This window comes from Schistocerca cancellata, chromosome 11 (genome assembly GCF_023864275.1).
Source record: "Schistocerca cancellata isolate TAMUIC-IGC-003103 chromosome 11, iqSchCanc2.1, whole genome shotgun sequence".
NCBI lineage: Eukaryota > Metazoa > Arthropoda > Insecta > Orthoptera > Acrididae > Schistocerca > Schistocerca cancellata.
In genome coordinates, this window is record NC_064636.1 from 46,206,591 (window position 1) to 46,233,607 (window position 27,017).

At 45.4% G+C, this 27,017-nt stretch overlaps 1 protein-coding gene and 1 pseudogene across 1 annotated transcript in view; one reads left to right on the forward strand and one right to left on the reverse strand.

Moving 5' to 3' along the window:
• Positions 1–27,017, reverse strand: part of LOC126108168 (voltage-gated potassium channel subunit beta-2-like) — a 666,110-nt gene that overhangs the window by 213,369 nt on the left and 425,724 nt on the right. The window lies entirely within an intron of this gene.
• Positions 2,724–2,841, forward strand: LOC126109072 (5S ribosomal RNA; annotated as a pseudogene).

Here is a 27,017-nt window from a genome sequence, read left to right on the forward strand (position 1 = left end):
CGTGATAACGTGCTCCATTGAGCGTAGGTGGAAGAACATGGGGCCCAATCGAGACATCACCAACAATGTCTGCCGAAACGTTCACAGAAAATCTGTGTTGATGACGTGATTGCACAATTGCGTGCGGATTCTCGTCAGCCCACACATATCGATTGTGAAAATTTACAGTTTGATCACGTTGAAATGAAGCCTCATCCGTAAAGAGAACATTTGCACTGAAATGAGGATTGACACATTGTCGGATGAACCATTCGCAGAAGTGTACCCGTGGAGGCCAATCAGCTACTAATAGTGCCCGCACAAGCTGTACACGGTACGAAAACAACCGGTTCTCCCGTAGCACTCTCCATACAGTGACGTGGTCAACGTTACCTCGTACAGCAGCAACTTCTCTGACGCTGACATTAGGGTTATCGTCAACTGCACGAAGATTGTCCTCGTCCATTGCAGGTGTCCTCGTCGTTCTAGGTCTTCCCCAGTCGCGAGTCATACGCTGGAATGTTCCGTGCTCCCTAAGACGCCGATCAATTGCTTCGAACGTCTTCCAGTCGGGACACCTCCGTTCTGGAAATCTGTCTCGATACAAACGTACCGCGCCACGGCTATTGCCCCGTGCTAATCCGTACATCAAATGGGCATCTGCCAACTCCGCATTTGTAAACATTGCACTGACTGAAAAACCACGTTCGTGATGAACACTAACCTGTTGATGCTACGTACTGACGTGCTTGATGCTACTACTGTAGAGCAATGAGTCGCATGTCAACACAAGCGCCGAAGTCAGCATTACCTTCCCTCAATTAGGCCAACTGGCGGTGAATCGAGGAAGTACAGTACATACTGACGAAACTAAAATGAGCTGTAACATGGAAATTAAGCGTTTCCGGGCACATGTATATAACATCTTTTCTTTATTTGTGTTTGAGGAATGTTTCCTGAAAGTTTGGCCGTACCTTTTTGTAACACCCTATATAAAGAAACCCCCCCAGTCTCAATTTCTCCATACCCAGTAACAGATACAAATAAGATATTCAAGACCTCATAGATCATTCCCGACCTGCAATATTATACGACCCTGTAATTTTATACTGCCACGTGCCGTCTGTAAACTGTTATTGCACGTTGACGTCGAACATAGGCCAGTCGTGAATATCGTGCGTAATCCAACTCGCTTTCTGCACGCTACATTCCTAGAGCCGGCAGCACGGAGCATATCCTGCAGGATGGAGCGTAATCTACAGATACTGGAGTATCGTACGGTGTGTCCCAGAAAAAAAAGTAGTAGAACTATTACTGTTAACGTAAAACATACATTGAAGAGCCGAAGAAACTGGTACACCTGCGTAAAAGCTAGTTTACACGGCACCAGGTTGCAGGAAACTGCGCAACCGGCCACTGCGCATGCGCGCCGCGCGTTTGCGCAACTCGTCGGTGAAACTAAACAGTTTCGGCGTGTTCCAAATGGTGACAACTAGTTGCATGGGTTTTGAGGTTATTTGTGTTCGTAGAATGTAGACAAACTGAAATATGAAGTGGGGAACGGAGAATAATGTTCCCTCTTAGGATGTCTATGCTTTGCATAGGTGTTTGTGGCATTTCAGTGAAGCTGATTACAAAAAAATAAGCAACACGTTGCTACTCCTGAGACCGCCATATGCGATCAGAACGTAGATAGTTTGACAGTATCTGAGCTGCAGGGCAAAGTTTATTGAGTTAGGAGCACATATACAACTGAATTAAGAAAAATACAAGCAAATGTAATTATAGCTGTAGAAATGCTCTTGTCTACAAGACTAAAATCCCATCGTTCGAGCCGGCCGTGGTGGCCGAGCTGTTCTAGGCGCTTCAGTCCGGAACCGCGCGACTGCTACGGTCGCAGGTTCGAATCCTGCCTCCGGCATGGATGTGTGTGATGTCCTTTGGTTAGTTAGGTTTAAGTAGTTCTACGTTCCAGGGGACTGATGACCTCCGATGTTGAGTCCCATAGTGCTCAGAGCCATTTGAACCTTTTTTTTTTTTTTTTAACCCATCGTTCGAGTTAGCTCACTCCTTTTTTTTTAAGGAATATTGTTGACAGGAGGGAAGAATATACAAATTGAAGAAGCTGCAATCTTTATTCAATATTCATCTAATCATACAATGAAGGCTTTCACGACCGGATTGTACTATTGTTGATAATTCTTCCGGGTTATATGGCCGTGGTCCGTGCAATACTTCTATTCATGCCGGCAGGACTCAGCAGGACCAGCTATCCCTCTGAGGATGTCCAACGTAGTATTGGATGAAACGCTAGGAATAGAAGAATTCCATGGACCACGGCCATATAACCCGGAAGAATTATCAACAACAATATTCATCTATTTAAAACGTCGCTGCAGTGCTCCCCATTCCGGTATGTTAGAAGTTTGAAATATTGCCACTTTACAGAGACGTTTTCAAGAGAGTAGTTTGCAAAAAAAATGGTTCAAATGGCTCTGAGCACTATGGGACTCAACTTCTGAGGTCATCAGTCCCCTAGAACTTACAACTACTTAAACCTAACTAACCTAGGGACATCACACACATCCATGCCCGAGGCAGGATTCGAACCTGCGACCGTAGCGGTCTCTCGGTTCCAGACTGTGGCGCCTAGAACCGCACGGCCACTCCGGCCGGCAGTTTGCACACATTCTCTTCCTAATGCGGCCTGCTTCAAATAATTATTGTTGCCAATGCTAATAATTGCCAACGGCCTTGCCGCAGTGGTAACACCCGTTCCCGTCAGATCACCGAAGTTAAGCGCTGTTGGGCTGGGCTAGCACTTGGATGGGTGACCATCCGATCTGCCGAGCGCTGTTGGCAAGCGGGGTGCACTCAGCCCTTGTGAGGCAAACTGAGGAGCTACTCGACTGAGAAAACTGACATACGGCCGGGAGAGCGGTGTGCTGACCACATACCCCTGGCGGACTAGTGAGTCAGCACTACCAACAGAGACGTCCAGTTGAGCAGCGAGGCATTTCAAAGTGATCCGCCGATCACCTCGAATGAGAGTGTCCGCACGTCCCAACACTGCAGGAGTCACAGGTGTGTGCGGCCGGCCGGCACGCGGGAGACCAGACAGGTTTACGCAACCTTGTTGTGATGACGACAGACGCCTCACCCAATTACTCAGTGCTTTCGTTCACTGTCAGGTGACGCCTATGGGCTGAGGATGACGCGGCGGCCGGTCGGTACCTTTGGGCTTTCATGGCCTGTGTGGGAGGAGAGAGAATATTAATAATTACTATTGTTAATGTTAATAATTATTGCTGTTAACGAAAACGCGTCATCACCAACTGAAACCGCATCTTATAGCATGCCGAGTGTTCTCGATTGTAATGCACGCAACGTGATATGTAATTGCAGTTCTGGCGACAGTGCTTCATGCATTACAGTACCTTTATTCCTTGTCGCATAATTGACTCTATTTAGAAGAAACGTGAACAGTTCTGGTGACATTCTAAGACAATTAAAACAAATTGTTAAGGCTTTCGTGGCCACTTGTTGACAAACTGCCTATTGGCTTCTGTGTCGGGTTCTTCGGCCGACGTTCATCTAATGATTTTTCTGACGTTTCGCCAGCACGAGTGGCTGGCATTGTCATACCTTCACCCTCGACTGCCGGTGGTGAACTGGAGGCGAGCTCGCGGCCGCAGGCTATATGTACCTGGCGCGCCAACGTCCGAGGGCTTCTCCGCGGTCATTTCCGGTGCGGTTCTCCTCTTGCTACCTGCGACCGTCGTTCGCTGCAGTACGGGAAGCCAGGATCCGTTTACCTTAAGGCTTTCCTCTTTCTAGTTGAAACTGTTCGCGTGTTTTTGGATTTCTACAGCTTCTCTAAACAAGTGCGTGTGACAGTGGTTCTCTACAGCCAGAACTTCCGTGTCGGCGAATTTTGTTACGTGGTCGGTCTCATTCAGTGCGTGCTCTGCCACGGCCGATTTCTCCACCTGCCCCAACCTGCAATGTCGCTTATGCTCTTTGATCCTGGTGTTAATGGATCGTCCAGTCATTCCGACATAAACTTTTCCGCATGTGCACGGTATATTCCCGACATTGCAAGTGGGTCTCTTTTCTCCTTCGCCGATCTAAGACACTCTTTGATCTTCCTTGTCGGTTTGAAAATCGTCTTTACGCCGTGTTTGCGCAATACGGCCTTTCTGCCATACATTCCCAGAGTGACGGACAGAATCGGCCGTATATTGCGCAAACACGGCGTAAAGACGATTTTCAAACAGACAAGGAAGATCAAAGAGTGTCTTAGATCGGCGAAGGAGAAAAGAGACCCACTTGCAATGTCGGGAATATACCGCATACCATGCACATGCGGAAAAGTTTATGTTGGAATGACTGGACGATCCATTAACACCAGGATCAAAGAGCATAAGTGACATTGCAGGTTGGGGCAGGTGGAGAAATCGGCCGTGGCAGAGCACGCACTGAATGAGACCGACCACGTAATAAAATTAGCCGACACGGAAGTTCCGGCTGTAGAGAAGCACTATCACGCCCGCTTCTTCACAGGAGCTGTAGAAATCCAAAAACTCGCGAACAGTTTGAACAAGAAAGAGGAAAGCCTTAAGGTAAACGGATCCTGGCTTCCCGTACTGCAGCGAACGACCGTCGCAGGTAGCAAGAGGAGAACCGCACCGGAAATGACCGCGGAGAAGCCCTCGGACGTTGGCGCGCCAGGTACATGCAGTCTGCGGCCGCGAGCTCGCCTCCAGTTCACCACCGGCAATGGAGGGTGAAGCTTTGACAATGCCAGCCACTCGTGCTGGCAAAACGTCAGAAAAATCATTAGATGAACGTCGGCCGAAGAACCCGAGACAGAAGCCAATAGGCAGTTTGTCATAAAAAAGAACTTCTTGGGTCTTCCATTACAAATTATTTCAGCAACGATGCTGAGCAATCGAGCTGGCGTCTTTTCTTCATCGAGTCACGAATCGAAACATGTTTCGAATTTTTTTTTTTTTTTCTTATGCAGCGATCCCACGCATCAAGCTTTAACTCCATCACAACTTGTGCGACGTGTAGCTGCCAAAACTTTCATTTCAGAGACGAGTCAGGAACCCACACAACGACGAAACTGAAGTTTATACTGGTTTCGCCGTGTCTACAGTCACATACGAAACCATTTACGTGCAGCTCATTCCACGCAACGAGTTGCGCAACCCAATGTCCATGTGTAAACCAGGCTTTATATCGTGTAGGGCCCACGCGAGCGCGCAGAAGTGCCGCAACACGACATGACAAGGACTCGACTAATGTCTGAAGTAGTGCTGGAGAGAACTGACACCATGATTCCTGCAGAGCTACCTATAAATTCGTACGAGTGCTAGCGGGTGCAAGAAATCCCATAGGTGCTCAACAATGTTCATGTCTAGGGAGTTTGGTGGCCAGCGGAAGTGTTTACACTCAGAAGAGTGTTCCTGGACGTGTGGGGTGTCGCATTGTCCTCCTGAAATTGTCCAACTCCGTCGGAATGCACAATGGGCATGAATGGATGCAGGTGATCAGACATGATGCTCACGTACGTGTCGCCTGTCAGAGTCGTATCTAGACGTATCAGGGGCCCCATATCACTCCAACTGCACACGCTCCACACCATTACACAGTCCCCACAGAAGTTGAGTCCCATAGTGCTGAGAGCCATTTGAAGTGTTTACACTCAGATGAGTGTTCCTGGAGCAACTCTCTGGCAATTCTGGACGTGTGGGGTGTCGCATTGTCCTCCTGAAATTGCCCAACTCTGTCGGAATGCACAATGGGCATGAATGGATTCAGCTGATCAGACGTGATGCTCTAAGTTCTAGGGGACTGATGACCACAGAAGTTGAGTCCCATAGTGCTCAGAGCCATTTGAACCACACGCTGTAAACGGTACGGAAACAACTGGTTCTCCCGTAGCACTCTCCATACAGTGACGTGGTCAACGTTACCTTGTACAGCAGCAACTTCTCTGACGCTGACATTAGGGTTATCGTCAACTGCACGAAGAATTGCCTCGTCCATTGCAGGTGTCCTCGTCGTTCTAGCTCTTCCCCAGTCGCGAATCATAGGCTGGAATGTTCCTTGCTCCCTGAGACGCCGATCAATTGCTTCGAACGTCTTCCTGTCGGGACACCTTCGTTCTGGAAATCTGTCTCGATACAAACGTACCGCGCCACGGCTATTGCCCGGTGCTAATCCGTACATCAGATGGGCATCTGCCAACTCCGCATTTGTAAACATTCCACTGACTGCAAAACCACGTTCGTGATCAACAGTAACCTGTCGGCTGTCAGAGTCGTATCTAGACGTATCAGGGGCCCCATATCACTCCAACTGCACTCGCTCCACACCATTACACAGCCTCCACCAGCTTGAACAGTCCGTTCCTGACATGCAGGGTCCTTAGATTCATGAGGTTGTCTGCATACCCGCACACGTCCATTCACTCGATACAATTTGAAACGAAACTCGTCCGACCATGCAACATGTTTCCAGTCGTCAAGAGTCCAATGTCGGTTTTGACAGGCCCGGGCGAGGCATAAAGTCTTGTGTCATCCAGTCATCAAGGGTACACGAGTGGGCCTTCTGCTCCGGAAGTCCAAATCTATGATGTTTCGTTGAATGGTTCGCACCCTGACACATGCTGGTGGCCCAGCACTGAAATCTGCAGCAATTTCCGGAAGTGTTGTACTTCTGTTCCATTGAACAGAAGTACTCTGTTGCTGCACTTGATTCTTGAATTTCCTTGATATTCTCTTATCTATCAAGCACTTCCGGTATAACTCCATAAGAATAACACAGGATTGCGCAATCACAAACTTGATTTTCGCGCAACATAGTCTAGTAAATATATATAGGCGCGCTGCAGCGGCTAAGACTGCCATTGTGACAGCAGTAACCGATGTAACATCTGCTTCAGATGCTTGCTGTCTTACGAGGCTTGGAACTTAAATAGTGGCAACTATTAATTCATAACCGATACAAAAGAGTTACATGTTTGCTCCTGTTGCTGTCCTTCAAAGTAGTCACCAGCGTTGCGTAGAACCCATGTCAGCGATGTGGGAGACGTAGTATACCGTTAGCAGAGCCTGTTCTGTTGATGGTGCGAATGGAGCTAAAGCTATGGTGATTCTCCTGTACGACTGTGATGGTGTTATCCTAACGCATTAGGTTCCTCCACGGCAGACTGTCAATGCACAGTATTACTGTTCGTTTTTTGCAGCATCACCTGCGACCAGCTTTGCGAAAGAAGCGGCGACACTTTCTGCGCAACCCACCCGTCATTTTGCACGACAATGCGCGGGCGCATACAGCGCAAGCTGTGGCTGCTCTGTTGGGTCGATGGGACTGGGAAGTACTGTACCATCCACCATACTCCCCGGACTTGTGACTTTGATTCTGAAGATGAAGGAACCACTTGGTGGCAATCGCTTCAGAACTGTTCCAGAGATTCGACGGGCAATAGACCGCTCCATTCGCACCATCAACAGAACAGGCTCTGCTAACGGTATGCTACGCCTCCCACATCTCTGGCAACGGGTTCTACACAACGCTGGTGACTACTTTGAAGGACAGCAACAGGTGCAAACAAGTAACTCTATTGTATCGGTTCTGAATAAATAGTTGCCACTTTTTAAGTTCCAACCCTCGTATATAGGCGTCGCCATATTCTGGCTGTTTACATATCTCTGTAGTTCAAAATGGTTCAAATGTCTGTGAGCACTATGGGACTTCTGAGGTCATCAGTCCCCTAGAACGTAGAACTACTTAAACCTAACTAACCTAAGGACATCACACAGATCCATGCCCGAGGCAGGATTCGAACCTGCGACCGTAGCAGTCTCGCGGTTCCGGACTGAAGCGTCTAGAACCGCTCGGCCACAGCGGCCGGCTCTCTGTGGTTAAATACACATACCAATACCAGTTTCTTTGGCGCTTCAGTGTAGATCACACGGCGGATTTACACTGGAGCGAATACAAGCGAACATGCATCAACGATCGAAGCTTCTCTCGGGTGTAAAAGGTAGACAAGCGCGAGGGAGCTGCATTCGGCCGTATTCGGTTCGCATTCGCTACTATTCGCTCGCGTTCCTCTGGTTGTCGGTCTTTTAGCGAACCATCGAAGGGAGTTGATGTCCTGCCGCGCGCGGTTAGCCGAGCGGTCCGAGGCGCTGCAGTCATGGACTGTGCGGCTGGTCCCGGCGGAGGTTCGAGTCCTCCCTCGGGCATGGGTGTGTGTGTGTTTGTCCTCAGGATAATTTAGGTTAAGTAGTGTGTAAGCTTAGGGACTGATGACCTTAGCAGTTAAATCCTATAAGATTTCACACACATTTGAACATTTGAGTTGGTGTCCTCTCCGCTTCGGCGCTAGCAGTACACAAAGCTTCCGTCTGCTGTCTTGTCTACTTCTGGTGTTGTTTTGACATGAGTTGTGTCAGAGATGGAGTGGTCTAAAGAGAGATTAATGTCGCTGAGACAAACATGATACGTGCGTCTGAATTCCAAGAGATCTTCACTAGAAATTTTGAAGAAAAATAAATTTGACTGGTAGAAAATTACCGGAGAACTCGAAATTGTAGTTCCAGTTTTCGTTTGCATTATCCGAAAACCCTGCACACATAGAAGTTGACATTTTCGCTGGCCTTCCAATATAATATTGAGGGAGAAATTTAAAAGCAGAACACCAATTAGCGAAGCCGAAAATAACGAGAAAAAGTGATAGCGTTTACGCTCTGGTCATTAGCAACTGGAGAAATGTATGTTACTGTAGTGATTAAAAAAATATGGCATTTTAGTCTTTGATCGCTAATTTCTTTTGTTTTCAATAACCGCTTTCAGGCTAGCTGCCCATCTTCATACCTGTTAGATAAAGTTAAAGAAATATAATTACATATCTTTAACTTTATCTAACGGATGTGAAGGTGGGCAGCTAGCCTGAAACCGGTAACTGAAAATAAAAAAAAATTAGTGATCAGACACGGAAATGCCATATTTTTATTCAAAGAAATATCACGGCTAGCCCAGTAAGACAATCATGTCTAGTTTTGATATACTGTAGTGATTGTTTTGCATTTCAACACGAGCTATATCTCAGACAGCTCCTGACGTTTGCAGTCGTGAATGCGAAGTGATTCAAGGTTTTTATAAAAATAGGTAGAGAAACATATATCAACGAAATATGATTAATGATATGTCAATTATACATACAGCCAAGATTTTTGTAAATTTGACTCAACATTGTATTCACCGAAATAGGATGACATACCCTGTCAAGCCGCGAAGTTTCATTTTGTTTCCTGTTTCCCGTCTGGGTATGTCACTGTTTCTGTCAGGCAGTGTATATGATACAGTGAAAAGCATCCTTTGCTCGCACTTACCACTTGTTCACTGAGTATAGATGCAAATGTAAACTAGGATAGTTAATTTGTTCAAAAGCGAAGGTGATTTTCAAAATTCATGATCTGCATGCGTTTCTGATAATTTTTCTATGGAAGACGGCTATGTCGCGAAACATGCGCATATTATTGACGGAACTGGTTTCTTCACAGATGTGTAGTATTGCTATGTTTCGTGCTTCCGTTCGGATTATCAGTCTAGTGTTCCAGACGAAATAGGCCTATATAATAACATTACACTGTGAAATTTCATAGATCGCAGAAAAATTCACTGGTATAAAGGTCATATATTTAAATGGTTTCTTTTTTTTACAATTTTCGTGTCACTTTGGATCACTCTACATTTGCGGTTTCTAGATTTTTGTTGCATGCGTAACATCAGCACTAAGGTGCGGTGGACACCTTTCAAAAACAACGGAGGTAAGAAAATTCCGTATCCGCTTATTCAAGAATTCGCAGTACTGCTAATATCTCATGCTTCTACTCGCATTTCACTCAATCAAGACGTTACAGTTAGCAGAATTGTATTAAAATTACACAGTAAAATTTCATAGACTGGGTACAATAGGTTTGAACTGCTCTGAAGATTATATAGTTCGAAATATTTATTATTCGTCTTTTATGATATTTTTTACAGAATCCTATACTTGCAGTTTATCTGTTCGAGACAACTATTTCGTGTATTATGTACGCCCGTAGGAGACGGCAAGCACATTATAAAATCGATAGAGTTGAGAAAATTTCGGATTCACGTGATTTCAAACTGGCAGTCTGACAACATTGCACATTCTGTTCCCATGCAACACATTCTCTAACGGACGGCAGTATCTGAATTACGGTAGGAATGTCATAGGTTACAGAAAAAAATGTCTTGCACTGCTTAGAACTGTTGACTGTTTTCATTTCTATTAGTTGCGAATCATCTGAGTATTTGCGACTTCTCGATTCAGTACAAGTAGACCTATTTTAAACATTACATTAGCTCTTGAATCTGACTGCATACGTATTATGAAAATCCGTAGAGTTTAGCAACATACGTCTGTGCAGTCTTGCTACATCCCTCACTCCTATTCGGATTTCACGCAGTCTCAATATGTAGGCCTTCAGTTAGAAATCCTGCAGAACTGCCAGGAACTGCAATTAAAAGTGAAATGCGTATTTCATAGATCCCAGAAAACAATTGCCTCACGCTACTTACTTCCAACTGGTGACTGTTTTCATTTACGTTAGTTGGGACTACATACTCAGTAGTTGCAATTTCCTGATTTACGACAAGTACTTCACGAGTTTTTACAGATTGCAGCTGTGTGCTTACGTGTTTTGAAAATCGGTACAGGTTAGAACATTTTGGAATTTAAGTTCACTTACCTAGAGCTGTGATGTCTTGCTATATCCCATACTTCTACTCGATTTTCGCGCAATCACATTTATGATCTTCAGTTAAGAATCTTGTAGAGACGACACAACTGCCTATTAAAATAACACTGCAAAATTTCATAGGTCGCAAAAAAAAGAAATGTGTCACATCACGTCACACACAACGGAGTGAAACAATGTGCATAGGAAGATTTTTTTTAACGAAGTGGTCCGTTAATAATTTTAAAATATATTTCTCGATAATACGGTGTACGCAGAAGCTAAAGAGACGCTGCACTGACTTAACATACGCCACACAACTTATTTGTTGCGTCCCGGTAACGTTTCGTAGTTGTCACGCATCGAAGGCGAATATTTCGCTAGCGCACGCCAAAGACGCGAAGTCGCCCGCTCGCCAGTGATATTAATACTGCGGCAGCGGGCAGAGATGCGCTCTAGAGCGCGCACCGCACCAGAGATGTTACGCAGGCCGGGCGATTAGCTGTACTGGAGCATCGCAGGCGTGTAGTTGCCGGCCGCGCCGCCGGTGGCGCTGGTGTTGGCGCAGTGCTGCGTCTGGCGCGGATTCAGCCGCAGTCAGCGCACAAGCGCTGAACCGCTGCCAAAACCGGGGACGGGAATGTGCCTTCCGGAATAGAGATGTCTCGCGGAGGATGCTAGCCACTTCCGAGAAGAATTAGCATAGTTATTCTGCGAGGAGGGATGCGGATCATTAACTCGGCCATCTATAATTCTGCCTCTATAGCCATTTCTGCGAAGCTGCCAATTTCGACGTTGTCCTCTTTCTGTCAGATACATCATTATGTAACAAGAATCGAAGAGACAACTAAGGATCTGTTATACGACGATCGTTTATTTTTATTCATGAACCTTACAGGGAGATTGGTTTTCGTTACTGTTTGCATTTACCTGGGCTCGCTGCGTTATTGTACATCTTATGAAAGCAAAGACGCTGCTGTGTTTGATTATATTGTTTATTACTGTAGGCGTGAATTCAATCTTCGTGTTCTGTGGAAAGTATATAGTTTACGGTTCCCCAGAGTCTTTTAACGAACAAAGTAAGAGCATATGGACTATCAGACCAATTGTGTGATTGGATTGAAGAGTTCCTAGATAATAGAACGCAGCGTGTCATTCTGAATGGAGAGAAGTCTTGCGAAGTAAGAGTGATTTCAGGTGTGCCGCAGGGGAGTGTCATAGGACCGTTGCTATTCACAATATACATAAATGACCTGGTGGATGACATCGGAAGTTCACTGAGGCTTTTTGCAGATGATGCTGTGGTGTATCGAGAGGTTGTAACAATGGAAAATTGTACTGAAATGCAGGAGGATCTGCAGCGAATTGACGCATGGTGCAGGGAATGGCAATTGAATCTCAAAGTAGACAAGTGTAATGTGCTGCGAATACATAGAAAGATAGATCCCTTATCATTTAGCTACAAAATAGCAGGTCAGCAACTGGAAGCAGTTAATTCCATAAATTATCTGGGAGTACGCATTAGGAGTGATTTAAAATGGAATGATCATATAATGTTGATCGTCGGTAAAGCAGATGCTAGACTGAGATTCATTGGAAGAATCCTAAGGAAATGCAATCCGAAAACCAAGGAAGTAGGCTACAGTACGCTTGTTCGCCCATTGCTCGAATACTGCCCACCGGTGCGGTATCCGTACCAGATAAATGTTGATAGAAGAGACAGAGAAGATACAACGGAGAGCAGCGCGCTTCGTTACAGGATCATTTAGTAATCGCGAAAGCGTTACGGAGATGATAGATAAACTCCAGTGGAAGACTCTGCAGGAGAGACGCTCAGTGGCTCGGTACGGGCTTCTGTTAAAGTTTCGAGAACATACCTTCACCGAAGAGTTCAGCAGTATACTGCTCCCTCCTACCTATATCACGCGAAGAGACCGTGGGGATAAAATCAGAGAGATTAGAGCCGTCACAGAAGCATACCGACAATCCTTCTTTCCACGAACAATACGAGACTGGAATAGAAGGGAGAACCGATAAAGGTACTCAAGGTATCCTCCGCCACACACCGTCAGGTGGCTTGCGGAGTATGGATGTAGATGTCGAACTGGTTGCCAGAATTGTTGCTACCTGTGATGTAACGCGAAACACACCGGGGATTTTTGTCAGGGTGCGTCACAATCTTGTTCGCCGACGTCCTGCTTGCATTGAGGTTCTCAGTCGGCAGTTTCAGCACAATTTTTAAGATACAGTACAAATGGTACGTTCGTTGTGTTAGTGATGGTATTTGCAGTGAACTAAAGTAAGCAAAAAAGTACAGATTAATGTGATTTTGTTCCTGTTATCTCCTTCAGTAGGCTGTTCCGACCTGAGGTTCCCTGCGTCAAAGTGTTCAGTGGAGCATCCTCTATGTCCCGGTAATTTTTGCGCGCTCTTACGGAACCACCCTGAACCATTATGGTTTGCTACGTACATCGGTTGGTCTCGATATGTATAAGCCATGTATGTCTCAATTACTGTCACACTGCTATATAAATTTACTCCTTTCATGCTGTCGGTGTTACACAGATTATTTGTTGGAGTAGTTATGCAGGGTGTTCATAAATTACCGTTACAAACAGAGGAGAGTCGGTACATAATACACTACTGGCCATTAAAATTGCTACACCAAGAAGAAATGCAGATGATAAACAGGTATTCATTGGACAAATATATTACACTAGAAGTGACATGTGGTTACATTTTCACGCAATTTGGGTGCATAGATCGTGAGAAATCAGTACCCAGAACAACCACCTCTGGCCCTGATAACGGCCGCGATACGCCTGGGCATTGAGTCAAACAGAGCTTGGATGGCGTGTACAGGTACAGCTGCCCGTGCAGCTTCAACACGGTACCACAGTTTATCAAGAGTAGTGACTGGCGTATTGTGAAGGGACGGTTGCAAAGCCACCGTTGGCCAGACGTTTTCAATTGGTGAGAGATCTGGAGAACGTGGTGACCAGGGCAGCAGTCGAACATTTTCTGTATTCAGAAAGGCCCGTACAGGACTTGCAACATGCGGTCGTGCATTATCCTGTTGAAATGTAGGGTTTCGCAGGAGCCAAATGAAGGGTAGAGCCACGGGTCGTAAGACATCTGAAATGTAACGTCCACTGTTCAAAGAGCCGTCAATGCGAACAAGAGGTGACCGAGACGTGTAACCAATGGCACCCCATACCATCACGCCGGGTGATACGCCTGTATGGCGATGACAAATACACGCTTCCAATGTGCGTTCACCGCGATGACGCCAAACACCAATGCCACCATCGTGATGCTGTAAACAGAACCTGGATTCATCCGAAAAAAATGACATTTTGCCATTCGTGCACCTAGGTTCGGCGTCGAGTACACCATCGCAGGCGCTCCTGTCTGTAATGCAGCGTCAAGGGTAACCGCAGCCACGGTCTCCGAGCTGATAGTTCGTGCTGCTGCAAACGTCGTCGAACTGTTCGTGCAGATGGTTGTTGTCTTGCAATCGTCCCCATCTGTTGACTCAGAGATCGAGACGTGGCTGCACGATCCGTTACAGCCATGCGGATAAGATGCCTGTCATCTCGACTGCTAGTGATACGAGGGATCCAGCACGGCGTTCCGTATTACCCTCCTGAAGATCCGATTCCATATTCTGCTAACAGTCAGCGGATCTCGACCAACGCGAGCTGCAATGTCGCGAAACGATAAACCGCAATCGCAATAGGCTACAATCCGACCTTTATCAGTCGGAAACGTGACGGTACGCATTTCTCCTCCTTACACGAGGCATGATAAAAACGTTTCACCAGGCAACGCCGGTCAACTGCTTTCTGTGTATGAGAAATCGGTTGGAAACTTTCGGCATGTCAGTATGTTGTATGTGTCGCCACTGGCGCCAACCTTGCGTGAATGCTCTGAAAAGCTAATCATTTGCATATCATAGTATTTCTTCCTGTCGGTTAAATTTCGCGTCTGTAGTACGTCATCATCGTGGTGTAGCAATTTTAATGGCCAGTAGTGTATTTTGAATAGGAATCTGTGTCCGGTAGTCATGTGCCAGGGGGGGGGGGGTTAGTTACGTCGGATAGGCCGATGTCATTTGACGTCTTCCTAACGGCGTGCCCTTTTTCGAGCCTCATTCAAGTGTCTGTGAGTGTCAGAGCAACGTGGTTGAGTACAAGTATGCAGAATACACCGGTATGATTCTTCTGAATGGCGGAGCTCACGGTAATGAATGACCTGCTTATTATCCACAGCGTCCGGCTCCATCGCGTACCCTTTGCGCCACATGTAAGCAATAGCTTCGAGAAACGGGTTCAAATGGTTCAAATGGCTCTGAGCACTATGGGACTCAACTTCTGAGGTCATTAGTCCCCTAGAACTGAGAACTACTTAAACCTAACTAACATAAGGACATCACACACACCCATGCCCGAGGCGGGATTCGAACCTGCGACCGTAGCGGTCTCGCGGATCCAGACTGCAGCGCATAGAACCGCACGGCCACTTCGGCCGGCGACAAACGGGTAACTTCACCGTAAGCAGGCGTGACTTCGGTGCTCCAAAGAGCGCCGCACACGCGAAGTGGAATAGGCCGAACTGCATCACGTTGAGGAGAACGCTTACAGGAGTAATTTTATTGGCAATTAGTCAGTGGATCTGTAGAACAAGTGACGTACTGGGTCAAGCCTAATCAGTTACTTGTAAAAGTGGTCGCGTTACCAACATGTTGTCAAACGGCCGTAGCACGAAAACAATACGAGGTGCATTCAAGTTCTAAGGCCTCCGATTTTTTTTCTCCGGACTGGAAAGAGATAGAAACATGCGCCTTGTTTTAAAATGAGGCCGCGTTCATTGTCAATACGTCCCAGAGATGGCAGCACCGTACGGCGGATGGAATCTTACCGCCAGCAGCGAAAATGAGAACTGTTTTAAATACTTAAAATGGCGACGTTTTCCTTACTTGAACAGCGTGCAATCATTCGTTTTCTGAATTTGCGTGGTGTGAAACCCATTGAAATTCATCGACAGTTGAAGGAGACGTGTGGTGACGGAGTTATGGATGAGTCGAAAGTGCGTTCGTGGGTGCGACAGTTTAATAAAGGCAGAACATTGTGTGACAACAAACCGTAACAACTTCGGGCTCGCACTAGCCGGTCTGACGACACGATCGAGAAAGTGGAGAGAATTGTTTTGGGGGATCGCCGAATGACTGTTGAACAGATCGCCTCCAGAGTTGGCATTTCTGTGGGTTCCGTGCACACAATCCTGCATGAAGATCTGAAAATGCGAAAAGTGTCATCCAGGTGGGTGCCACGAATGCTGACGGACGACCACACGGCTGCCCGTGTGGCACGTTCCCGAGCAATGTTGACGCGCAACGACAGCATGAATGGGACATTCTTTTCGTCGGTTGTGACAATGGATGAGACGTGGATGCCATTTTTCAATCCAGAAACAAAGCGCCAGTCAGCTCAATGGAAGCACACAGATTCACCGCCAGCAAAAATATTTCGGGTAACCGCCAGTGCTGAAAAAATGATGGTGTCCATGTTTTGGGAGAGCGAGGGCGTAATCCTTACCCATTGCGTTCCAAAGGGCACTACGGTAACAGGTGCATCCTACGAAAATGTTTTGAAGAACAAATTCCTTCCTGCACTGCAACAAAAACGTCCGGGTAGGACTGCGCGTGTGCTGTTTCACCGAGACAACGCACCCGCACATAGAGCTAACGTTACGCAACAGTTTCTTCGTGATAACAACTATGAAGTGATTCCTCGTGCTCCCTACTCACCTGACCTGGCTCCTAGTAACTTTTGGCTTTTTCCAACAACGAAAGACACTCTCCGTGGCCGCACATTCACCAACCGTGCTGCTATTGCCTCAGCGATTTTCCAGTGGTCAAAACAGATTCCTAAAGAAGCCTTCGCCGCTGCCACGGAATCATGGCGTCAGCGTTGTGAAAAATGTGTACGTCTGCAGGGCGATTACGTCGAGAAGTAACGCCAGTTTCATCGATTACGGGTGAATAGTTAACTAGAAAAAAAAATCGGAGGCCTTAGAACTTGAATGCACCTCGTACATTTGCGGACAAGGGTTCCAGTTCAAAACATTATCTACTCACTCCCCTCTGCAAGTCCTACGAGTTTGTAGCGGGAATTTCCGGACACCCTGTATATGTAGACGTCGAATTATGAAAGTTTATTTCACAATGGCATTTCGTGGCAGCTATATTGATAGTTGCGTCAGCGATGTTACACGGTTACATGTAGTTTGCTAGAGAATACCCAAGGAGCAAACTGCCTGTAAACATTTATGTAAACTACATAAATAACTACTTCAACAAATTACTTAACTGTATATACAGGTATATGTGGTGTCTGTGCTTTCGGACATGTCCGAAAGAATAGACATCTCTCTCTCTCTCTCTCTCTCTCTCTCTCTCTCTCTCTCACCCACACACACACACACACACACACACACACATATATATATATATATATATATATATATATATATATATATATATATGTACACTCCTGGAAATGGAAAAAAGGACACATTGACACCGGTGTGTCAGACCCACCATACTTGCTCCGGACACTGCGAGAGGGCTGTACAAGCAATGATCACAAGCACGGCACAGCGGACACACCAGGAACCGCGGTGTTGGCCGTCGAATGGCGCTAGCTGCACAGCATTTGTGCAACGCCGCCGTCAGTGTCAGCCAGTTTGCCGTGGCATACGGAGCTCCATCGCAGTCTTTAACACTGGTAGCATGCCGCGACAGCGTGGACGTGAACCGTATGTGCAGTTGACGGACTTTGAGCGAGGGCGTATTGTGGGCATGCGGGAGGCCGGGTGGACGTACCGCCGAATTGCTCAACACGTGGGGCGTGAGGTCTCCACAGTACATCGATGTTGTCGCCAGTGGTCGGCGGAAGGTGCACGTGCCCGTCGACCTGGGACCGGACCGCAGCGACGCACGGATGCACGCCGAGACCGTAGGATCCTACGCAGTGCCGTAGGGGACCGCACCGCCACTTCCCAGCAAATTAGAGACACTGTTGCTCCTGGAGTATCGGCGAGGACCATTCGCAACCGTCTCCATGAAGCTGGGCTACGGTCCCGCACACCGTTAGACCGTCTTCCGCTCACGCCCCAACATCGTGCAGCCCGCCTCCAGTGGTGTCGCGACAGGCGTGAATGGAGGGACGAATGGAGACGTGTCGTCTTCAGCGATGAGAGTCGCTTCTGCCTTGGTGCCAATGATGGTCGTATGCGTGTTTGGCGCCGTGCAGGTGAGCGCCACAATCAGGACTGCATACGACCGAGGCACACAGGGCCAACACCCAGCATCATGGTGTGGGGAGCGATCTCCTACACTGGCCGTACATCACTGGTGATCATCGAGGGGACACTGAATAGTGCACGGTACATCCAAACCGTCATCGAACCCATCGTTCTACCATTCCTAGACCGGCAAGGGAACTTGCTGTTCCAACAGGACAATGCACGTCCGCATGTATCCCGTGCCACCCAACGTGCTCTAGAAGGTGTAAGTCAACTACCCTGGCCAGCAAGATCTCCGGATCTGTCCCCCATTGAGCATGTTTGGGACTGGATGAAGCGTCGTCTCACGCCGTCTGCACGTCCAGCACGAACGCTGGTCCAACTGAGGCGCCAGGTGGAAATGGCATGGCAAGCCGTTCCACAGGACTATCCAGCATCTCTACGATCGTCTCCATGGGAGAATAGCAGCCGGCATTGCTGCGAAAGGTGGATATACACTGTACTAGTGCCGACATTGTGCATGCTCTGTTGCCTGTGTCTATGTGCCTGTGGTGATCATGTGATGTATCTGACCCCAGGAATGTGTCAATAAAGTTTCCCCTTCCTGGGACAATGAATTCACGGTGTTCTTATTTCAATTTCCAGGAGTTTATATATATATATATATATGACTAACGAGCAGCTGATCAGTTATCAGTTCAATGGGGTGCATGCCAGCCTCGAAGTCTCACGGCAATCGGCGAAAATGAAGATAATGGCCAATGGCCAATACATCTACATCTACTTCTACATGGATACTCTGCAAATTACATTTAACGGCCTAGCAGAGAGTTCATCGAATCACCTACACAATTCTCTACTATTCCAATCTCGTATAGTGCCCGGAAAGAATGAACAACTGTATCTTTCCGTACGAGCTCTTCTTCTTCTTCTTCAGTAGCTCTACAGCCCTTGGTGAACCTTGCCTTCTTCAACAATCTTCCTCCACACTTCTCGGTTATTTGCTGCTCTTTTCCACCCCCGGACTCCCATATTGCTGATATCCATTATTACCTCATCGATCCATCTTCTTCTAGGTCTCCCTTTTCGCCTAGCTGAATGGATCATACCTATCATCATTTTCTTTGGAATTCTATCCTCTGCCATTCTCTCCAAGTGTCCTAGCCATCGTATTCGCTGTGACTTCACAAATTTTGCTATTTCCCTGCCTTGTATTAACTCTTGTAATTCGGCATTGTAGCGTATTCTCCAGCCTTCCTCCTCCCTTATTGGCCCATAGATTTTGCGTAGTATTTTCCGCTCAATGATTCTTAGAGCATTTTTATCGTGTTCTGTCAACGGCCATACCTCTGAGCCGTATGTGATAACTGGACGGACTAGGGAATTATATATTAGCAGTTTAGTTTTTCTTGTAACAAGGCTATTTTTGAAGAGCTGCATATTTGCAAAGTAAGCTCTGTTTCCTGCTTGTATTCTTTCCCTTATAGCCTTTCCAATACTGTTATCATTTGTTATTAGGGCTCCCAAGTAGTTCAAAGATGACACTCCATTGAAGCATTTCCCATTGATGTTTAGGTTTTTAGGGGTTCTTCTGGCCTCAGATTGTGACATTACCATATATTTTGTTTTGTTTTCATTTACTATGAGGCCAATTTTTAAGGCTTCTGTTTCCATTGCCCAGTATGTTTCTAGGAGTGTATTGGTATTTCTTCCTACTATAGCAACGTCATCAGCGTATGCACATATCTGGCTAGTTTTCATAAATATGGTGCCTCTTTTGTTGATTTTATTTACTGCACTATGCAGTAAATGATAAGGGAGGAAGAACAGATAGTGGGAAGATGGGCAGAGTATTTCAAAGATACACTAAGCACCAGCCTAGAAGATGAAGAGACAGCTGCACAGGAGGGAAGAGTGGAGCTGGAAGTAGACAATGAAACCAATGAGGCAAGAAAGCCAACACTACAAGAGGTCTCCCAGGCTGTGCACAAGTCAAAAAAAAATCGAGCCCCTGGGGAAGACAGTATAGTTGCTGAATTAATAAAAACTGGCGGTGAGGCTGTAATAAAGGAACTGCACACATTAATATCAGATATATGGGAAACAGAAACTATGCCAGATAATTGGAAAAAAATTGGAATAATAGTCCCCATTTATAAGAAACGGGACAGAACAGCATGTGAAAACTATAGAGGTGTAACACTCCTAAGTACAGCTTATAAGATCTTCACAAGTATATTAAACGAAAGGATACAGAAGTGTGCAGAAGGCATACTAGGGGAATATCAGTGTGGCTTTCGAGCAGGCAGAGGAACAAGTGATCAAATATTTGTGATAAGGCAAATGATGGAAAAGTTCTATGAATACGATATAGATCTGCATTTCTTATTCATCGATTTCAAACAAGCCTTTGACAGCATAAATCGGCAAGAACTATATAGAGTACTGAAAGAAGTTGGTATATGTGCTAAATTAATAAGACTAATCAGAATGACAATGACAGAGACAAGAGCAAAAGTAAAGGTCCTTAGCAGAACAAGTGATAGCTTTGACTTTAATAAAGGTGTGAAGCAAGGGGATAGTCTCTCCACTGTCCTATTCAACATAGCCGTCCGAGCTCTGATTTCCCTTATTTTGTCGCGGTGATCGTTCCGCCCTGTGTAGGTTGGTGTCAACAAAATATTTTCGGAATCGGAGGAGAAAGTTGGTTTCTGGAATTTCGTGACAAGAATCCGTCGCAACGGAAAACGCCTTTCTTTTAATGATTTCCAGCCCAAATCCTGTATAATTTCTGTGACACTCTCTCACATATTTCGCGATAGTACAAAACGTGTTGCTCTTCTTTGAACTTTTTCGATGTACTCCGTCAGTCCTATCTAGTAAGGATCCCACACCGCGCAGCAGTATTCTAAAAGAGGACGGACAAATGTAGTGTAGGCAGTCTCCTTAGTAGGTCTGTTACATTTTCTTAGTGTACTCCCAATAAAACGCGGTCTTAGGTTACCCTTCCCCACAACATTTTCTATGTGTTCCTCCAATTTAAGTTGTTCATAATTGTAATACCTAGTCGCGTGATGCCGAGGGAATTAGATTAGGAAATGAGACACTTAAAGTAGTAAAGGAGTTTTGCTATTTGGGGAGCAACATAACTGATGATGGCCGAAGTAGAGAGAATGTAAAATGTAAACTGACAATGGCAAGGAAAGCGTTTCTGAAGAAGAGAAATTTGTTGACATCGAGTAATGATTTAAGTGTTAGGAAGTCGTTTCTGAAAGTATTTCTATGGAGTGTAGCCATGTATGGAAGTGAAACGTGGGCGATAAATTATTTGGACAAGAAGAGAATAGAAGCTTTCGAAATGTGGTGTTGCAGAAGAATGCTGAAGATTAGATGGGTAGATCACATAACTAATGAGGAGGTATTGAATAGAATTGGGGAGAAGAGGAGTTTGTGGCACAACTTGACTAGAAGAAGGGATCGGTTGGTAGGACATGTTCTGAGGCATCAAGGGATCACCAATTTAGTATTGGATGGCAGCGTGGAGGGTAAAAATCGTAGAGGGAGACCAAGAGATGAATACACTAAGCAGGCTCAGAAGGATGTAGGGTGCAGTAGGTACTGGGAGATGAAGCAGCTTGCACAGGATAGAGTAGCATGGAGAGCTGCATCAAACCAGTCTCAGGACTGAAGACCACGACACCAACAACAAAGAAGAGCTACAGAGACTACTGCACGCCGCCTCCAAGAGCAGTGCTAACAATGAAGAAGTATCAACTATTGTTCTGAATACGCGGCAAAAATTCGCACAGAAGACCTGCACTGCCATCTAGCGACATTTTAGGCAACAATTAGGTGGTTGGCAGAGAGACTACTGGCCCCCGACCGGTAAAGAAAGAAAATATTATGTGGTTAGCCACAAAGACCACCGCCCATTGAAACCGTATACGTATGTTGTTAGTTACAGTTTTGCCTGCTCTTCAGAGAGTTAACAAAAAGTTTGTGACCATAGACGTAAATTTAAAAGGTAACTTACTACTTTTATTAGTTTCGGGTTAGTCACCTGCAGAGTACTGAAAAGGTTTGATATTACGCTTAACGTTAGCTGGAAGTCACTAAAAGTTCTCAGTCTCAAGTACACGATGAGATAGCGTGGGCAGTTTGCATTCAGTTTTAAGCCCCCCCTTCCGCATCCCCTTCCACCCTCTCTCCTTCGAGCGTTTGAAACAGGACGTCAAAAATTTTTTTTAAAAATCCATTTTTCGAAAATACGATCATTTTGTAGCGCACGTCTTTCTGAAGAGTTTGACACATAAAACATACGCGTTCGAGGAAATGTAAGACATGTTATTTGGTCCTAAGTATCCTACATCTACATCTACATCTACATCCATACTCCGCAAGCCATCTGACGGTGTGTGGCGGAGGGTACCTTCAGTACCTCTATCGGTTCTCCCTTCTATTCCAGTCTCGTATTGTTCGTGGAAAGAAGGATTGTCGGTATGCCTCTGTGTGGGCTCTAATCTCTCTGGTTTTATCCTCACGGTCTCTTGGCGAGATATACGTAGGAGGGAGCAATATACTGCTTGACTCTTCGGTGAAAGTATGTTCTCGAAACTTCAATAAAAGCCCGTACCGAGCTACTGAGCGTCTCTCCTGCAGAGTCTTCCACTGGAGTTTATCTATCATCTCCGTAACGCTTTCGCGATTACTAAATGATCCAGTAACGAAGCGCGCTGCTCTCCGTTGGATCTTCTCTATCTCTTCTATCAACCCTATCTGGTACGGATCCCACACTGCTGAGCAGTATTCAAGCAGTGGGCGAACAAGCGTACTGTAACCTACTTCCTTTGTTTTCGGATTGCATTTCCTTAGGATTCTTCCAATGAATCTCAGTCTGGCATCTGCTTTACCGACGATTAACATTATATGATCATTCCATTTTAAATCACTCCTAATGCGTACTCCCAGATAATTTATGGAATTAACTGCTTCCAGTTGCTGACCTGCTATTTTGTAGCTAAATGATAAAGGATCTATCTTTCTGTATATTCGCAGCACATTACACTTGTCTACATTGAGATTCAATTGCCATTCCCTGCACCATGCGTCAATTCGCTGCAGATCCTCCTGCATTTCAGTACAATTTTCCATTGTTATATCCTCTCGATACACCACAGCATCATCTGCAAAAAGCCTCAGTGAACTTCCGATGTCATCCACCAGGTCATTTATGTATATTATGAATAGCAACGGTCCTATGATACTCCCCTGCGGCACACCTGAAATCACTCTTACTTCGGAAGACTTCTCTCCATTGAGAATAACATGCTGCGTCCTGTTATCTAGGAACTCCTCAATCCAATCACACAATTGGTCTGATAGTCCATATGCTCTTACTTTGTTCATTAAACGACTGTGGGGAACTGTATCGAATGCCTTGCGGAAGTCAAGAAACACGGCATCTACCTGTGAACCCGTGTCTATGGCCCTCTGAGTCTCGTGGACGAATAGCGCGAGCTGGGTTTCACATGACCGTCTTTTTCGAAACCCATGCTGATTCCTACAGAGTAGATTTCTAGTCTCCAGAAAAGTCATTATACTCGAACACAATACGTGTTCCAAAATTCTGCAACTGATCGACGTTAGAGATATAGGTCTATAGTTCTGCACATCTGTTCGACGTCCCTTCTTGAAAACGGGGATGACCTGTGCCCTTTTCCAATCCTTTGGAACGCTACGCTCTTCTAGAAACCTACGGTACACCGCTGCAAGAAGGGGGGCAAGTTCCTTCGCGTACTCTGTGTAAAATTGAACTGGTATCCCATCAGGTCCAGAGGCCTTTCCTCTTTTGAGCGATTTTAATTGTTTCTCTATCCCTCTGTCGTCTATTTCGATATCTACCATTTTGTTATCTGTGCGACAATCTAGAGAAGGAACTACAGTGCAATCTTCCTCTGTGAAACAACTTTGGAAAAAGACATTTAGTATTTCGGCCTTTAGTCTGTCATCCTCTGTTTCAGTACCATTTTGGTCACAGAGTGACTGGACATTTTGTTTTGACCCACCTACCGCTTTGACATAAGACCAAAATTTCTTAGGATTTTCTGCCAAGTCAGTACATAGAACTTTACTTTCGAATTCATTGAACGCCTCTCGCATAGCCCTCCTCACACTACATTTCGCTTCGCGTAATTTTTGTTTGTCTGCAAGGCTTTGGCTATGTTTATGTTTGCTGTGAAGTTCCCTTTGCTTCCGCAGCAGTTTTCTAACTCGGTTGTTGTACCACGGTGGCTCTTTTCCATCTCTTACGATCTTGCTTGGCACATACTCATCTAACGCATAATGTACGACGGTTTTGAACTTTGTCCACTGATCCTCAACACTATCTGTACTTGAGACAAAACTTTTGTGTTGAGCCAACAGGTACTCTGAAATCTGCTTTTTGTCACTTTTTCTAAACAGAAAAATCTTCCTACCCTTTTTAATATTCCTATTTACGGCTGAAATCATCGATGTCGTAACCGCTTTATGATCGCTGATTCCCTGTTCTGCGTTAACTTTTTCAAATAGTTCGTGGAATGCCACGCCCCGTTCACAAGGCATTCTTCTATGGTACGCCACTGCATTTCGCTCTGTAGAATTCAAGCGTGTATATTTTGTAATGGAAGCCATCGAAACTGTATTTAGGACACCGGAAATTAAAATGTCCTGTGGTGCTTCTCCTGCTCCCAGTCGGGCGGTTTGACATCCTGCAACATCTTTAAAAAAAAAAAAAAAAAAAAAAAAAAAAAAAAAAAAAAAAAAAAAAACACTCGCAATTAATACTGGGTGGGATTATTTGTGACCGGGAGAATAAGAGCTCTTCAGGAAATTTCCACTCTTTATTGCCTGTTTAGGTAATAACTTTGTCTTTTATCTGACATAAAATTAAATGTAGGTAACATAAAAGCTGTAAAGGCAAGAGACAAGAAAGACGGTACACATTTCTTCAGTCCTTCGGTCTCAGCATTTTTTTTTCTCTTTAATCTTGCTACGCCTTTACACGGCGTGCTGTCCTTTCTGCGAAAGAATCTATTACGTCACCGAAGTTCGTCGAACTGTATTGCTACATGAAAAATTAAAATGTCGTTATCTAATACTGAAAAAGCTGGTAATAGAGCTGGTCTGATTTCTCGATTTGGTTACGTCTATTTTCTCACTGTCTGCCGGATAAATAGTACAGCAGTTGTTGGCTGTGAGGTCCGCCAGTTATGCAAAACACAGTTTTTCTCAGTACCCAAACATGTTTCGGCACTACTGTGCTATCATCAGTGGGTTTTCGTATTTTTATTTATTTTTAACATTTGGTGTGCATGAACTTTCTGGATCACTTTTGTGTTAATGACTACAGGTAGCTTGTCATGTTTTCGTGTGGCAAGCGCTTCCATTCTCCACATTATGCTGAGATGTTGTGATGCATACGTAACTGTAACAAGTATTTTCCACAAATAACGTAGTAAAATACTTCTTCACTGCATCAGAACACAGACAATCACACTATGTTCTGCTGTAGTGAAAAAGTATTTTACTACGTTATTTGTGGAAAATACTTGTTATAGTTACGTATCGATGTGTAAGAAGCTTTCGAAATGTGGTGTTGCAGAAGAATGCTGAAGATTAGATGGGTAGATCACATAACTAATGAGGAGTTATTGAATAGAATTGGGGAGAAGAGGAGTTTGCGGCACAACTTGACTAGAAGAAGGGATCGGTTGATAGGACATGTTCTGAGGCATCAGGGGATCACCAATTTAGTATTGGAGGGCAGCGTGGAGGGTAAAAATCGTAGGGGGAGACCAAGAGATGAATACACTAAGCAGATTCAGAAGGATGTAGGTTGCAGTAGGTACTGGGAGATGAAGAAGCTTGCACAGGATAGAGGAGCATGGAGAGCTGCATCAAACCAGTCTCAGGACTGAAGACCACAACAACAACATCCATCACAACATCTCAGCATGATGTGGAGAATGGAAGCGCTTGCCACACGAAAACATGACAAGCTACCTGAAGTCATTAACACAAAAGTGATCCAGAAAGTTCATGCACACCAAATGTAAAGAATAAATAAAAATACGAAAACCGACTGATGATAACACAGTAGTGCCGAAACATGTTTGGGTACTGAGAAAAACTGTGTTTTTCATAACTGGCGGACCTCGCATCCAAAAATTTGTAACTGCAAACACGGCCAATGCAAGGAGCTGCATATCAAAAGATGGATAGTACAGCAGTTGTAGCACGCCCCAAATAATCGAGACTGCTTTGGCACAAATAGTCACTTTCACCTACCTTATTTCCATAAATACCACAACAGAATATAATTCACCTAGTACCAATATCAAATGCCTATTAGACCTACTACAAGCAAAAACCTTTATGTTAGAAAATTGTTTCACATTTCATTCATATGCTCCAGTTCTTCAAGCATGAGATCGAAAAGTAGTAGTACTAATTTTTACATAAATTTCGAATCGTCATATTGTTCCATATAATTTGAGTGATGTCCCTGTTTCTTCTCCTTCTACATCTACATCTACATTTATACTCCGCAAGCCACCCAACGGTGTGTGGCGGAGGGCACTTTACGTGCCACTGTCATTATCTCCCTTTCCTGTTCCAGTCGCGTACGGTTCGTGGGAAGAATGACTGTCTGAAAGCCTCCGTGCGCGCTCGAATCTCTCTAATTTTACATTCGTGATCTCCTCGGGAGGTATAAGTAGGGGGAAGCAATATATTCGATACCTCATCCAGAAACGCACCCTCTCGAAACCTGGACAGCAAGCTACACCGCGATGCAGAGCGCCTCTCTTGCAGAGTCTGCCACTTGAGTTTGTTAAACATCTCCGTAACGCTATCACGCTTACCAAATAACCCTGTAACGAAACGCGCCGCTCTTCTTTGGATCTC